Source organism: Pongo pygmaeus, chromosome 19, assembly GCF_028885625.2.
Source record: "Pongo pygmaeus isolate AG05252 chromosome 19, NHGRI_mPonPyg2-v2.0_pri, whole genome shotgun sequence".
Taxonomy (NCBI): domain Eukaryota; kingdom Metazoa; phylum Chordata; class Mammalia; order Primates; family Hominidae; genus Pongo; species Pongo pygmaeus.
The window spans coordinates 17,676,256-17,690,780 of NC_072392.2; the positions used below are offsets into that span (position 1 = coordinate 17,676,256).

General features: G+C 52.9%; 1 pseudogene; it reads left to right on the plus strand.

Moving 5' to 3' along the window:
- Nucleotides 1–4,926: 4,926 nt before the first annotated feature.
- LOC129018003 (keratin, type I cytoskeletal 14-like) lies at nucleotides 4,927–9,466 on the plus strand (annotated as a pseudogene).
- Nucleotides 9,467–14,525: the final 5,059 nt, after the last annotated feature.

Sequence of the window (14,525 nt, forward strand, 5' to 3'; positions counted from 1 at the left end):
GCTGGGTGCAGTGGCTCATGCCTGTAATCTCAGCACTTTGGGAGGCCGAAGCGGGTGGATCACCTGAGGTCAGGAGTTTGGGACCAGCCAGGCCAACATGGCGAAACCCCGTCTCTAACAAAAATACAAAAAATCACCAGGGGTTCATGGCGAGTGCCTGTAGTCCTAGCTACTCGGGAGGCTGAGGCAAGAGAATCGCTTGAACCTGGGAGGCGGAGGTTGCAGTAAGCCGAGATTGCACCACTGCACTCCAGCCTGGGCAACAAGAGCAAAACTCCATCTCGGGGAAAAAAAATAGTATTGTGGCAATGTCAATTTATTGGTTTCAGAAATTGTATGATTCTTATGTAGTATGTTCCCATTAGGGGAAGCTGGGTGAAGGATACACAGGATACACAGGAACTCTCTGTACTATTTTGTAACTTTTTCTTAAAGGCTAACTTTTTTTTTTTTTTTTGGAGACAGAGTCTTGCTCTGTTGCCCAGGCTGGAGTGCAGTGGTGCGATCTCGGCTCACTGCAACCTCTGCCTCCCGGGTTCAATCGATTTTCCTGCCTCAGCTTCCCTAGTAGCTGAGATTACAGGTGCTCGCCATGATGCTCAGCTAACTTTTTGTATTTTTTAGTAGAGATGGGGTTTCGCCATGTTGGCCAGGCTGGTCTCAAACTCCTGGCCTCAAGTGATCCACCCATTTTGGCCTCCCAAAGTGCTGGGATTACAGGTGTGAGCCACTGTACCCAGCCAAGTCTAACATTATTTCAAAATAAAAATTAAAAAAAAAGAAGCTGGATGCGGTGGCTCATGCCTGTAATGCCAGCAGTTTGGGAGACTGAGGTGGGAGAATCGTTTGAGCCCAGGAGTTTGAGACCAGCCTGGGCAACATGGTGAGACCTCGTCTCTACAAAGAAGTAAAAACTAGCTGGGCATGGTGACAGTCCTGGCCACTTGGGAAGCTGAGGTGGAAGGATCCTTTGGGCCCAGGAGATTGAGGCTGCAGTGAGCCGTGATCCCACCACTGTACTCCAGTCTGGGCAACAGAGTCTGGGCAACAGAGGGAGACCCTGTGTCAAAAAAAAAAAGAAATAAATAAATAAAAGTGGATGATGTCAAGTACGGACCCAAGACCCGAGAATTCTGTGGCTCCCTGCCATCCAGTCCCTGGCAACTTGACGTGTCACGCTAAAGCCTGTTCCCAGAAGCCTTCCAGATTGGGCCGCCCCCACATCTCATCTCAACCATCTCCCTACCTAGTTTTTACTATTGCTTTGCAAGGTGACGAGCACCCAGTCTGTTATGTGGTATAGTGGGTCAAACAGGGTTCCCCCAAATCAGGTCCACCTGGGACCTCAGAATGTGCCCTTATTTGGAAATGGGGGTTTTGCAGATGTAAGTAAGGTAAGGTTTGAGATGAGATCCTACTAGATTAGAGTGATTGCTAAATCCAATGAGTGTCCTACAAGAGACTGAAAAGGACAGAGATGAAGCCCGCGTGAAGATGAAGGCAGGGATACGACAATGCCAGAAGCTGGAAGAGGCAAGGAAGGGCTCTTCCCCAGAGTGTTCAGAGGGAGTATGGGCCTGCCAACACCTTGATTCAGGGCTTACGGTTTCCAGAATGTATTCCAGAAATGTGTTCCAGAAGGAATACATTTCTGTTGTTTTTTTGTGTGTGTTTTTTTTGAGACGAAGTCTTGCTCTGTTGCCCACGCTGGAGTGCAGTGGTGCCATCTCGGCTCACTGCAACCTCTGCCTCCCAGATTCAAGTGATTCTTTTGCCTCAGCCTCTCCAGTAGCTGGAACTACAGGTGCCTGCCACCACACCCAGCTAATTTTTGTATTTTTAGTAGAGATGGGGTTTCACCATATTGGCCAAGCTGGTCTTGAACTCCTGACCTCAGGTGATCCACCAGCCTTGGTCTCCCAAAGTGTTGGGATTATAGGCATGAGCCACCATGCCCAGCCAGTTGTTTCAAGCCATCAAATTTGTGGTAATTTGTTATGGCAGCCCTGGGAAACCAATCTCTCTTGTCTGTGCTTTTCTTCTGTTTGCTTGTATGTTAAGTAATGTTGATGTGCATTCCTGCTTCTCTTTCATGCTGGGACCTTCCTACAGGCAGGGATCGTCTCTTCCATTAGGCCGTGCACTCCAAGGGTGGGGGCTGTCCTGAGGTCTCCTCCTTCCTTAGGATGCCATCTCCTGGTGCCCAGCACAGTCCTCAGCACACAGTGTGGGCTCTGTGGGGGCTGCCTGGCCCTGCCTGCTTCACCTGTTTGGATTGGCATGGGGCTCCCCCATGTAGGGTGGTGCAGGGAGACTCACTAACCACAAGAGGTCCTGCCCAGGGCTCCTCCTTTACCCCCCTTCTTTTGGGGCAGGCTGGAGGGAGGGTCAGGTAATGCTGCTCACACAAAGCCTGCCTAGAAGTCCAGAGGTGGGGGGTACTCTGGGCCTCAGCAGTCAAGACTGGCAACGCTTTAACCCGATGCCCCAGAAAATGCCCTCCCTTAAAATGTCTGAGTACCATGCTTCTTCGGCATCAGGGAGGGGACGGGAGTGTGGTGTCCTCTCTGTCTGCTCCCTGCTTGGCCAGGCTGTTTGCAGCTCCTTGGTCACTGAGTCCTTGTCTGCAGGGGAAGAGAGGTTGGTCTCAGGCTCCAGGTTAGGCCACGGTTCTAAGACCGGGTGTGGGGGATCAGGCTTATATTCCATGCTAGGGCTCTGGAGTCGGTGCATGGGGTTGGGGTGGGGCTGCAGAAGTGCCTTTTAAGATTATGTGCATGGACTGATCTGTCATTGGTTCCCTGCCATCTTTATCTTTTGGATTCCCCTCGGAGGAGGGGGAGGAAGGAGTTTCTTCTGGGTTCCACTGAATCAAATGAAAGGGAAAGTAGAGCTGTTCCTATGTCCTGGGCGCCGGAGCTTCTATTCCTGATCCCTGCAGAAGAAGGAGACAGGGTGGTGGTGGTAGGAGGGTGGCGGGGCACAGAGGAAGCCGGTATTGGGCCTTGCACCCCATTCCCAGTCCCAGATCCCTCTGGACACAGCATTTTTCTCCAGTGAGCACAGCCTCCCCTTGCCCCACAGCCAACAGCAACTTGCCTCCCAACGAAAGCATCTGTCCCTCAGCCAAAACCCCTGTCGCCTCTCTCTGGGGAAATTGTAGGGCTGGGCCAGGGTTGGGGGACCATTCTCTGCAGGGAGATTAGGAGTGTCTGTCAGGGGTGGGTGGAGCGGGGTGGGGCCCTGGCTTACTCACGTCCTCGAGAGTCCTTTGCTGGCAGATTTGGGGAGCCCACAGCTCAGGTGTCTGTCTCAGCATTGTCTTCCAAGCACCTAGGCCACAGTAGTGGGGGGCTCCCCTCTCTGGCTTCTTCTTTGGTGACAGTCAAGGTTGGGGGTGGGGTGAGAGAGGGTCCTGCTTCTCTTCTAGGAGCAGTTGATCCCAGGAAGAGCACTGGAGCCTCCAGCAGGGGCTGTTGGGGCCTGTCTGAGGAGATAGGATGCGTCAGGCAGCCCCAGACACGACCACATTCCTCCCAACATGCCTGCCGGGGTCTGAGGGGCCGAGGGGCTGACGGGAGGGTGGGGTGGGGGCCGGAAGGGTTTGCTTTGGGAGGTTGTCTGGGAGATTACTGAAGTTTTGATATACACACCTCCAAAGCAGGACCAAGTGGACTCCTAGAAATGTCCCCCGACCCTTGGGGCTTCAGGAGTCAGGGACCCTCGTGTCCACCTCAGCCTTGCCCTTGGCACAGCCCGGCTCCACTCCAGCCTCTACTCCTCCCCAGAACATCTCCTGGGCCAGTTCCATAAGGGGCTCAAACGAGGGAGCCTGAGCCAGACTTCTGCCTACACTAGGGATGTTCTGGGGGTCTGAGAGGATATCTGGGGCTGGAAGAAAAAAACGCCCCCCTAGGCCTGTTCCTGGATGCAGCTCCATCCACTTTGGGGCTAAGCCTGGGCTACAACAATGCCAACCAGGCTTCTTGCCATACTCGGTTTACAAAAGCCTTTCACATACGCCATCGCATTGGCTTCTCAGAGCTGACTGCAGTAGGCAGAGTAGATGGTATGACTCCCACTTTGCAGGTGAGAACACTGAGGTTCAGAGAAGTGCCAAGCCCTGGGTCACAGGGGCGTAAATGGCAGAGCCAGGACCCACCTGACTCCAGGCTGTTTCCTGGCCTCCGTGAGGCCACCCACCCTATGGTGTGGTGGATGTGAGATCCTCACCGTAGGGAGGAAATTAGGGTCTGTGCCCAGGGCTGGGGAGAGCTGCCTGGATTTCTCTTTGATGGGGGTGTTGGGGTGGGAATCACCATACACCTGACTGGCTGAGTGTATTTCAGGGACGGGACAGGCTTCTCAGCACAGCATGGCAGGTCAGGCCTGGGAGGGCCCCCCAGACCTCCTTGTCTCTAATAGCGGGTCATGGTGAGGGAGGCGTCTCTGTGCCCAAGGTGACCTTGCCATGCCGGTGCCCTCCAGCTGGGTATCTGTCCCTTGCAGCGGTGGGCTTCCTCTAAGTGGATGTTAAAGGCCCATCCAGTTCATGGAGAGCTAGCAGGTCACCAGGTTTAAGGTGCAGAGGCCCTGCTCTCTGTCACCCTGGCTGAGGCCAGTGTGCAGGTTCCTGAGGGCTGGGACTCCCAGGACCCCATGGGAAAGTGTAGCCTGCAGGCCCACACATTCCCCTGTGAATCACGCCTGGCGGGACAAGAAAGACAAAAACACCCCAAACAATAAGTTTCCAGTAAAATATGACAGACATGATGAGGCGGAGGAGAGGAGGGACCTGGCTGGGAGTTGGCGCTAGCCTGTGGGTGATGAAAGCCAAGGGGAATGGAAAGTGCCAGGCCCACCCCCTACCCAGGAGTATAAAGCACTCACATCCCTTTCCAATTTACCTGAGCACCTTCTCTTCACTCAGCCAACTGCTTGCTCACTCACCTCCCTCCTCGGCACCATGAGCACCTGCAGCCGCCAGTTCACCTCCTCCAGCTCCATGAAGGGCTCCTGCGGCATCGGGGGCGGCATCGGGGGCGGCTCCAGCCGCATCTCCTCCGTCCTGGCCGGAGGGTCCTGCCACACCCCCAGCACCTACGGGGGCGGCCTGTCTGTCTCCTCCTCCCGCTTCTCCTCTGGGGGAGCCTGCGGGCTGGGGGGCGGCTATGGCGGTGGCTTCGTCAGCGGCAGCAGCTTTGGTAGTGGCTTTGGGGGAGGATATGGTGGTGGCCTTGGTGCTGGCTTCGGTGGTGTCTTGGGTGCTGGCTTGGGTGGTGGCTTTGCTGGTGGTGATGGGCTTCTGGTGGGCAGTGAGAAGGTGACCATGCAGAACCTCAACGACAGCCTGGCCTCCTTCCTGGACAAGGTGCGTGCCCTGGAGGAGGCCAACGCTGACCTGGAAGTGAAGATCTGTGACTGGTACCAGAAGCAGCGGCCCAGTGAGACCAAAGACTACAGTCCCTACTTCAAGACCATCGAGGATCTGAGGAACAAGATGAGTGAATGGGCAGCAGAAGGTGCCATTCCAGCTAGCTCCTTCTGGGAACAATAGATTCCCCAGGACACTGACACCTTAAGATTTCTCTATAAGACAGAGCCCACCCCAGATCCCTTCTTTCGAGGTCTTGGATGCCCTAAGAGTTGATCAGTGAGAGGATGCTCTCTCTTCCCCAGCCTGCTCATCCCCTTCTGATCTCAAATCCTCAGATCAAGTGAGATCAGTGATTCCTGTCCTTACATTTTACAGAGGAAGCAGTTGAAGCTTCAAGAGGTGCTGTGACCAGCTGCAGGTCACATAGCAAATTAATGGCAGAGCCAAGGCTGGGGCCCTTGTGTCCTACCTTCCAGCACAGGCAAGGAGCGAGGCTCTAACGGGACCAGGCAAGACATCCAAACCACTCATTAGCTCACTAGTCTGGGCTGTGGCTGCCGCCACCCATAGGCCTTGGTACAGGCTGGTCCCTCCCCACAGCCAGGCAGGCATGGAGAGCCTGCAGAGATAATCAGTGTGGCCCCTTGATGTGCTCTGCACAAAGGGAGCCTGGCAGGCTTGTGCCCTGACTCCAGCCCCCTCCTCTCTGCTCCCACATCACCTAGGATCCCTCTCTGCGGGAGTCTGCTGGGCTCTAATGCCTTGCATGGATTAGGGAAATTCAATGATGAGGTGGGGAACTCCAATCAGACTCAGGGGCCAATATATCTTATTCTTCCCTTGAGTCCTCTGTTCTAATCCCCTGTGCCAGTTGGGTTTTATCTCTTGAGAAAGTTCCATTTGAAGTCCCATGGCCCATGAGCTTGAAAAGGAATGTGCATCTCTGCAGAGGACTGGCAGGGCTGGCTGATGCAGAGAGAAGAGAGGCCAGCTCAGGAAGGAGGGCTAGGGAGTCTCAGATTATTCTCCTCACTTGGAGGTGGGGAACTTGAAGCCCCAAGACCCATTAGGTTTTGCAGCAAGTCAGTGGCAGAATTGCGACCAGAACTCCTGGGCTTTTGATTCTAAGCCCCGGGCTGCATCTACCCCCTCTGTTGACCATGAGTTAGCAAAGTCTTAGGACAGGCCTGGGGCATCTGTTTTCCTTTAGGCTGCTATGGTCAAGTTTTGTGGGGGAAAAGGGGAATTCAGGCAAGAACATGAAGCAAGAGCTTAATGTAGGTGACAGTGAAGTCTGGCATGTGAAGTCCATTTGAAAAATTACCTGTGCCCTTTCCATCCTGCAGATCCTCACGGCCACAGTGGACAATGCCAAAGTCCTTCTGCAGATTGACAATGCCCATCTGGCCGCGGGTGACTTCCACACCAAGCGAGTTTGCAGTGGTGAGCCAGAACATCCAGTGTCCCCAAAGTAGGGCATTTTTGGAGCAGTGTTTCCCAAATAGAACTAGCCAGTGCCAGAATAGCTGCATGAAAACTCCCTGCGGTGCTTATAAAAGAATAAGACTCTTGGGCCCCACCCTTGGAGTTTTGATTCAGCTATTTATAGCAGGTTACCTGGGTGATTCTTGTCCACAGCCAGGTTTCAGAACCGCTGCTTCAGGGAGAGGCACTTTCCACTTCCCCAACTGCCCCTGAAGTATAGGAGGGAATCATAGTTGGAGGACTTATGCATTATTTGTTGGCTGAAGCTAGAAGCGCAACCCCCTCCTGAATTCTGCAGCAAAATGAACTGCCTTATCCCCAGGCCCCAGGAATGTTCATATCTGAGCAATCCATGGGCACTGTGTTCAACCATGCCATTTTCAAGATTGGCTCCTTAAACCACCCACAAGGCACCAGCTCTGGGAGAAGCTGCAGGGAGAAGAGAACAAAGCCCTCACTGTGGTCAGGATGGGTGTCTCATTCCTTTTCTCTGGGGTCATTCCAGGTATGAGACAGAGTTGAACCTGCGCATGAGTGTGGGGGCTGACATCAATGGCATGTGCCGGGTGCTGGGGTGCTGGACGAACTGACCCTGGCCAGAGCTGACCTGGAGATGCAGATTGAGAGCCTGAAGGAGGAGCTGGCCTAACTGAAGAAGAACCACGACGAGGTGAGAACTATATGGAAAAGCCAGCTTAAAAGAAGCGCAGGGAGACTGAGTACGGTGGTGCATGCCATAGTCCCGGCTACTGGGGAGGCTGAGATGGGAAGATCACTTGAAGACAGGAGTTCGAGTCCAGCCTGCGCAACAAGGCTAGACCCTGTCGGAAAAAAAAAAAGAGAGAGAGAGAGAGAAGGGAGAGTCGAGATAGAATTGTGATGGTGGGAGGGCAGTATTCAGGCCTGACTAAGGAACCCCAATCCACTGCCATGGTGGAGCTTCTGAGTATGGACTATCCCTGGCTGTGCAGGAGATGAATGCCCTGAGAGGCCAGGTGGGTGGAGATGTCAATGTGGAGATGGACGCTGCACCTGGTGTGGACCTGAGCTGCATTCTGAACGAGATGCGTGACCAGTATGAGAAGATGGCAGAGAAGAACCGCAGGGATGCGGAGGAATGGTTCTTCACCAAGGTGGGTGTCATTTGAGGTGGAAGGAACCCAGACCACCTGCCTTCTGGGGCCTTCTGGTGTGAATGTCATTCTCTTTTTTGCAGACAGAGGAGCTGAACCGCGAGGTGGCCACCAACAGCGAGCTGGTGCAGAGCAGCAAGAACGAGATTTCGGAGCTCTGGCACACCATGCAGAACATGGAGATTGAGCTGCAGTCCCAGCTCAGCATGGTAGGAATAGTGCCAGGCCCAGTGGTGCGCTCAGGACTGGCAGGGAGAGAATGGCCACACTCACTAATCCTTGATTCCCTTTCCCTCCCTCACAGAAAGCATCCCTGGAGAACAGCCTGGAGGAGACCAAAGGTCACTACTTCGTGCAGCTGGCCCAAATCCAGGAGATGATTGACAGCGTGGAGGAGCAGCTGGCCCAGCTCCACTGCGAGATGGAGCAGCAGAACCAGGAGTACAAGATCCTGCTGGACGTGAAGATGTGGCTGGAACAGGAGATCGCCACCTACCGCTGCCTGCTGGAGGGTGAGGATGCCCAGTGATTCTTGGCCCTCCCCCTAATCCACACCCCCATGGCACTGTCACGGCCCCACCATGTATCTAATGATCCTGCCCTTTTCTGTCTTCACAGCCTCTCCTCCCAGTTCTCCTCTGGATCGCAGTCATCCAGAGACCGGTAAGACCATCATCCTTTGCAGACCTGGGCTCCAGGCCGCCCTCTGTACCCCAAGCAGGTCTAGGCATTGGCTAGAGGCTCCGTGAGGGGCTGAGCTCTAGTGATGTCACCCAGTTTCCCTTGGGAACCTCCTTGGATGGAAGAAGCTATTTTCTAAACCCTCCTTAGGGCTAGGAGAGGCAGCCCCCACCTCTTACTTCTACCTGGTGTCTGTGGCAGATCCCATTGCTGTGGTGCTCAGCACCATGAAAAGGGCCTTGCAGGGCTCTTCCCACCGAGACCACTCCACTGGGTGAATATGGATGGAACCAGCCGGGTGTGAGCTCTTAGGAAGCTCTAATCTGAGGACAAAGACTCTGTCTCTAACCTTTAGGAGTCCTAGTCTGAAAGAAATGTGTTGACGGTATCAGTGCTTGGGCAACAGCAGGGAGTGAAGCAGTAATCAGGGGAGAGGGCAACGGGGAGACAGTTTGAGTTTCCTCACCTTCTTGGCCTCCTTACTCCTGATTAGTCCATTGTCTGTCCACCTCTGGTAACGTCCTCTTCTGGCCTCTTCCCCAGTGACCCCCTCCAGCCACCAAATCCTCACCAAGGTCATGGATGTGCAGGATGTCAAGGTGGTGTCCACCCATGAGCAGGTCCTTCGCACCAAAAACTGAGGCTGCCCAGCCCCACTCAGGCCTAGGAGGCCCCCTGTGTGGACACAGATCCCACTGGAAGATCCCCTCTCCTGCCCCCTAAGCACTTCACACCTGGACCCTGCTTCACCCTCACCCCCTCCTGGCAATCAATACAGCTTCATTATCTGAGTTGCATAATTCTCGCCTCTGTCTGGTCTTTGTTAGGAGTGGGAATGGGGAGAAAGTGGGAGAAGCATCTCTTTCGAGCTTGTCATAGCACCTGGCTATGTCCCCTGGGACTGGGAGAAAAGTCATGTGGGTGGGTTGGGCTCAGGTCCCAGGATATCTTTCGCCATCTCAGAAGACAAAGATAGATGAGTGTACCAGGTCATATGGGGTGTCTCCTAGAGTAAGGAGGGATATTCATTCATTTCCTCACTCATGTTCATGTGTGTCCATTCATTCACCAGACATTGAGTGCCCCGATGTCAGGCACTATGTTAGGTTAAGGATTCCTAATGTTTTTGTGATCAGGGATTCCTTGGAGAATAATAAAGCTATAGATCTTTCCTTCTGCCCCCTACCTTCAAATAAGCATACATACATTTGCATACAATTTCATGGGGTTCAGGGGTCTCCTAGAACTCCTTACTGGAGGTCCATGAACCAAAGGTAGGAACTCAAGCTCTCCTGACAGTCTCATCTCCCTCCACCCAACCTGCTCTTGCCTCTGGTACTGGATCTAATCCTTCTTACACTTGGTTGACCTAGGGCAAGTTGATGACCATCTCCCAGCCTCAGCTTCCATTTCTGTAAAAGGGTCATAATGATAGTATCTACCTTATGGGCTTGTTGGGAGAATTCACTGGAAGAATGCCTTTAAGGCCTCCAGCACAGGGCCTGGCATAGTGCTGGCTCAAGGCATGGCTGTGCTGGCAATACTGGGTAAACTATCTCTAGGGCATGGTGATTATCCACCCACGATGAGAGCATTTTTAGAGGGTTTGGGAATAGACCGGTTTCTAACCATGGCTCTGTTCTGTAACAGATGTGAGCTTGGAAAGTCTGAGTCTCAGTGTCTTTACTTGTATAGTAAGGATGCTGAGCCCTGCTTCTTGAGGTTGATACAAGAATCCAGTGAGAGACTATACCTTAAGAGCCAAGACTGTATGAGCCTCCCCTGGGTGGGGAATGCCTTTCCTTCTCTTTGAGAGGCTAGAAAAGGAGTGGGAAGGGAAGGAGCCTCACCCTAGTAAGTGGTGAAGATTCCAGAGGTGGATGGGGCTCACTGCCCCAAGCTAGGAAAGAGTTGACTAGCCCTGTGTCAGTTTCAACAGCTCATTCATCCGGCTGCCTGAAGAAAACTTGTAGGGGGAGTCAAGGGTAGGGAAGGGACTGAAAAAAGACTAAATTTGGGCAAGGGATCTAAAAGCCTGAGCTTTTGAATCAGACTGCTTGGGTTGGAGTCCTGGCTCCTACGCTGAATAACCTTGAAGAGTTTGGGCAAGGTACTGAACCCCACATTCCTCTTTCACAAGGTAGGGAATAAACACCTTTGCTGCATAAGGCTGATACCGGAGTGAATGACCTCATGCAGGCAATGAATTTGGCATTGTGTTTGGCACATAGTCAGCATCCTATAAATGGTAATGGGGTGAGTTATTAGGAAAAGGAATGAAGAGATATTGGTTTCTCTTGTTCCTACCTCCACCACAGGAAAAAGAGGACTGCTTTGTGTTTCTGAAACTCTGGGATATCTTTTAACCTAAATTTTGTCATCAGAAAGGGTTGACCTTGGGTGATCCCTGGGTGAGGATGGGCCATCCTGGAGGTGAAGTACTAGAGTTTCAGGGATACAGGGGACAACTCAGGAAGGAGGAAGGTTTGAGGGTGCTTCCTCAGAGAATGAGAAGAGGTGGGTTTGAGGTCCCTAGAGGGTACAGGACCCTAGTGTGGGGAGGGGCTTTGTGATACTCCTAGGGGTGTTGGATTCTGGTTCCTAAGGTTCCCAGTTGGGCAAAGAACCTCCTGCCCAAGTGTGGCAAAGAATCTTGGGAGTGGCCCACATTTGAGAGGTCACATGAGCCTGGACAGAGAGCAAAATATGGCAAGAGTCACCAGTAGGGATGGAAGCCCAGAACGCCCTGAACTTCATAAGAATCCCCAGACACCTCTCTACCTTGGAGGTGGTGCCAGATTAAAGTCTCTGTGCCCAAAGGAGACCTGCTTTAGAGGAATATAGAAACTTGAGGTCTCTTAGACTGGGGTGAGGTGGGGCGAGCCTCCTCTCTGAGTGGTTGCCGTTACTGTTTGGAGGGAATACACAGGAGACCTGGGCTTGCTTGCGGGTAAAATTGGCGGCTGGGACCACCTGGCTGAAAACAGGCTCAGAACCAGGAGAGGAGGAAGTCAAGCAGGGAGGCTGGGAGGTGGTCCCACCCTGTACTGTCAGACTCCAGAGGAAGAGGGCAGACAGGGCAGTGGCCCCAGGGGTCTCACATGGACGCCCCTCCTCCTGGGATTTCCTCACCGTACCTCACTGGGGAGGGGAGGGCCAGTGTTTGGATCCTGCTGATGAACAGGGCTCTTGTTCACAGAGCCTGGCAGCCACAAGCATCCAACTCAAGATATGAGCCCAGCAGCTCTGACAACAGTGACTGCCTTCCCTCGGCCTCTGCTCAGCTAAGCAACAGACCAGCAAAGTGACGAGTGGAAGCAGGTGGGATTGTGTCTCTGAGTCCTGGGGCTGGTCAGGTGACCTCTCTGACTCCGCCTCCCTGTAAACCCTCTCTCCACCCTCCCGGCACTCAGAACTGGGCAGTGCTAGGTGAGCCACTGAGAAGACTCCTCCAACCTCACCCTAGGGAGACTGGCTTGCTCCAGGTCCTACAGGCTGAAAGTGACAAAGTCCTGTCCATGCTCAGGCTTTGCCACGTCCTGGGTGGCTTCATTCCTGTTCCGTTCTTTCTCAGGGATGAGATAAAACCGAGAGACCCATGGGAGCAGTGTGCATTTTTCTTAGCTTACTCCATGGTTTTTGTTTTATGGTGTGGAACTGACCTTGAAATTCTCAATCCCCTTTATTTTTGGGAACTTTTTTTTATAGTGAAAAGATCTCTAATGTGTCCAGGGAACTCTATAGGCAGCAACTGGCAAATGTGCCTACCTAATCAGGCAAATGGCACTTCCCCAAGGCCACAGACAACCTGGCTTGGGTAATGTAGGCGACTGTTCCTACAGGAAGACATCAGAGGAGGCAGCCCCAAGGAGGCCTGATCCTCAGGGGCTGGGGGGTCCTGATGTCCTGGTGGGACCCCAGGAGGTTCTCTGGCCCACCTCACTGACCTTGGAGGCTGCCACAAAGGGGACAAAGGGATGTCAGGGATTTCCAGGGCGATGGACCGGCCTCAGGCAGGTGCAGGGCAGTCACCAGCTCCTCCTCCATTGCTGTTTGCTGAGCGCAAGCTTTCCCGACGGGGCTTCCCTCTGTGCCACTCTCAGCTGTAAGGCCAGGCCTGGGAAAGGAAGTCTTTTTCCTTTAAGGTGCTCTGATGAACTTTGGGGGTGACTTGGCATGAGAGAGAGGGCAAAAAGAGACACACAGAAATAGAGAGAAACAAATGGATATAGAGTTGAGAGAGAGAGAGAGGGAAGGAGAGGGAGAGAGTCAGAGAGACAGAGCCAGGGAAAGAAAGGATAGTGAGGGCGCTGGGCCAGTACTAGGCAGGGAGGAACATTCATTCATTCATTCATTCATTCATTCATTCACACATACTTATCAAAACTTAACTGTTGTAGGTGTAGGGGAGATGGGGTGAATTGAGACAGACTGAATAAAAAAAGAGACAACATGAGGAAGAAGGTAGAGAAGGACCCAGCGCATGTGTGGGGCTTGGGACAGAGAGCAGGAGCTCTGAGCCTGTGTCCACTGTAGCTCCTTCTCACTGGCGGACAAGCCCTGGCTCCACTCCCGCCTTGTTTAGCTCTGTGACTGCAGCCAAGATACCCTCTCTGAGCCTCAATTTCCTCACCTGTAAAATGATTTGAAAATTAACACATACTTCCTAAAACAGTTGGTGAAGATTAAATTCGACAGTGCAGACAAAGCAACAAGGGTCTCGCCTGCAACACTGGAGGTTCCTTGATGGAAGGAACTATGATCCTCCAACCATCCAGTGTCCTCCCCAGGCCCCACAGGGACAGGTCTTTGATCTTAATCGGGGCTCAATAGGCCAGAGGGATGGGCAAATAATAAGCAACGGAGCTGAGAACCCAAGTCGCCCAGACGGTCCATGGGGAAGTTGGGTGCAGCCACAGTGCCACCGACAGTCAGGACGATGTCCCACTATGTGCCAGACCCACACCAGCAGTTTTACAATATGAGGTCTTTTAAGCCTCACAACAACCTCATGAGGCCAGAACTATTTTTTTTTTTTTTTTTTTTTGAGACCAAGTCTCGCTCTGTCACGCAGGCTGGAGTGCAGTGGCACGATCTGGGCTCACTACAACCTCAGCCTCCCAGGTTCAAGTGATTCTCCTGCCTCAGCCTCCCAAGTAGCTGGGATTACAGATGCCCACCACCATGCCCAGCTAATTTTTGTATTTTTAGTAGAGATGGGGTTTCACCATGTTGACCAGGCTGGTCTCAAATGCCTGACCTCAGGTGATCCGACCACCTTGGCCTCCCAAAGTGCTGGGATTACGGGTGTGAGCCACTGTGCCTGGCCAAGGTCAGAACTATTTTTTTTTTTCCCACCGAAATCCTTTGCTTGACTTAATCCACTGCCCTTCAGCCACACAGGACTCCTGCCCTGGCAGTCACTTTGCTTGTTCCCACCTCAGGACATTTGCACATGCTGTATGCCCCTCCCCTTTTTCCTTCTCCTGGCTCACTTCTCCTCCCCCTTCACTCAAGTGTCTCTTTCTCAGGGAGAAGGTCACTGATGCCCCCAACCATGCCACACCCCTTACTATGTGCTCTCCATTCCCCCACCAACCATGCTCACCTCAGTTGTGAATTGCATGTTTATTTTTGCAGGTCTATTTTATCCCATAACTGTTCATCAAGATAAGGGCTTGCTCATTACTTTATCCCCAGCACTCAACCCAATGCCTGACACATAGTAGGTGCTCAATAAAGGATGAATCTGAATTTACAGTGAGGAAACAGGTTCAGAGAGGGGAAGCAACTTTCTCCAAATAAGTGGAAGAATCCGGCTTTACACTATGACCTGCCTGGCTCCGAAG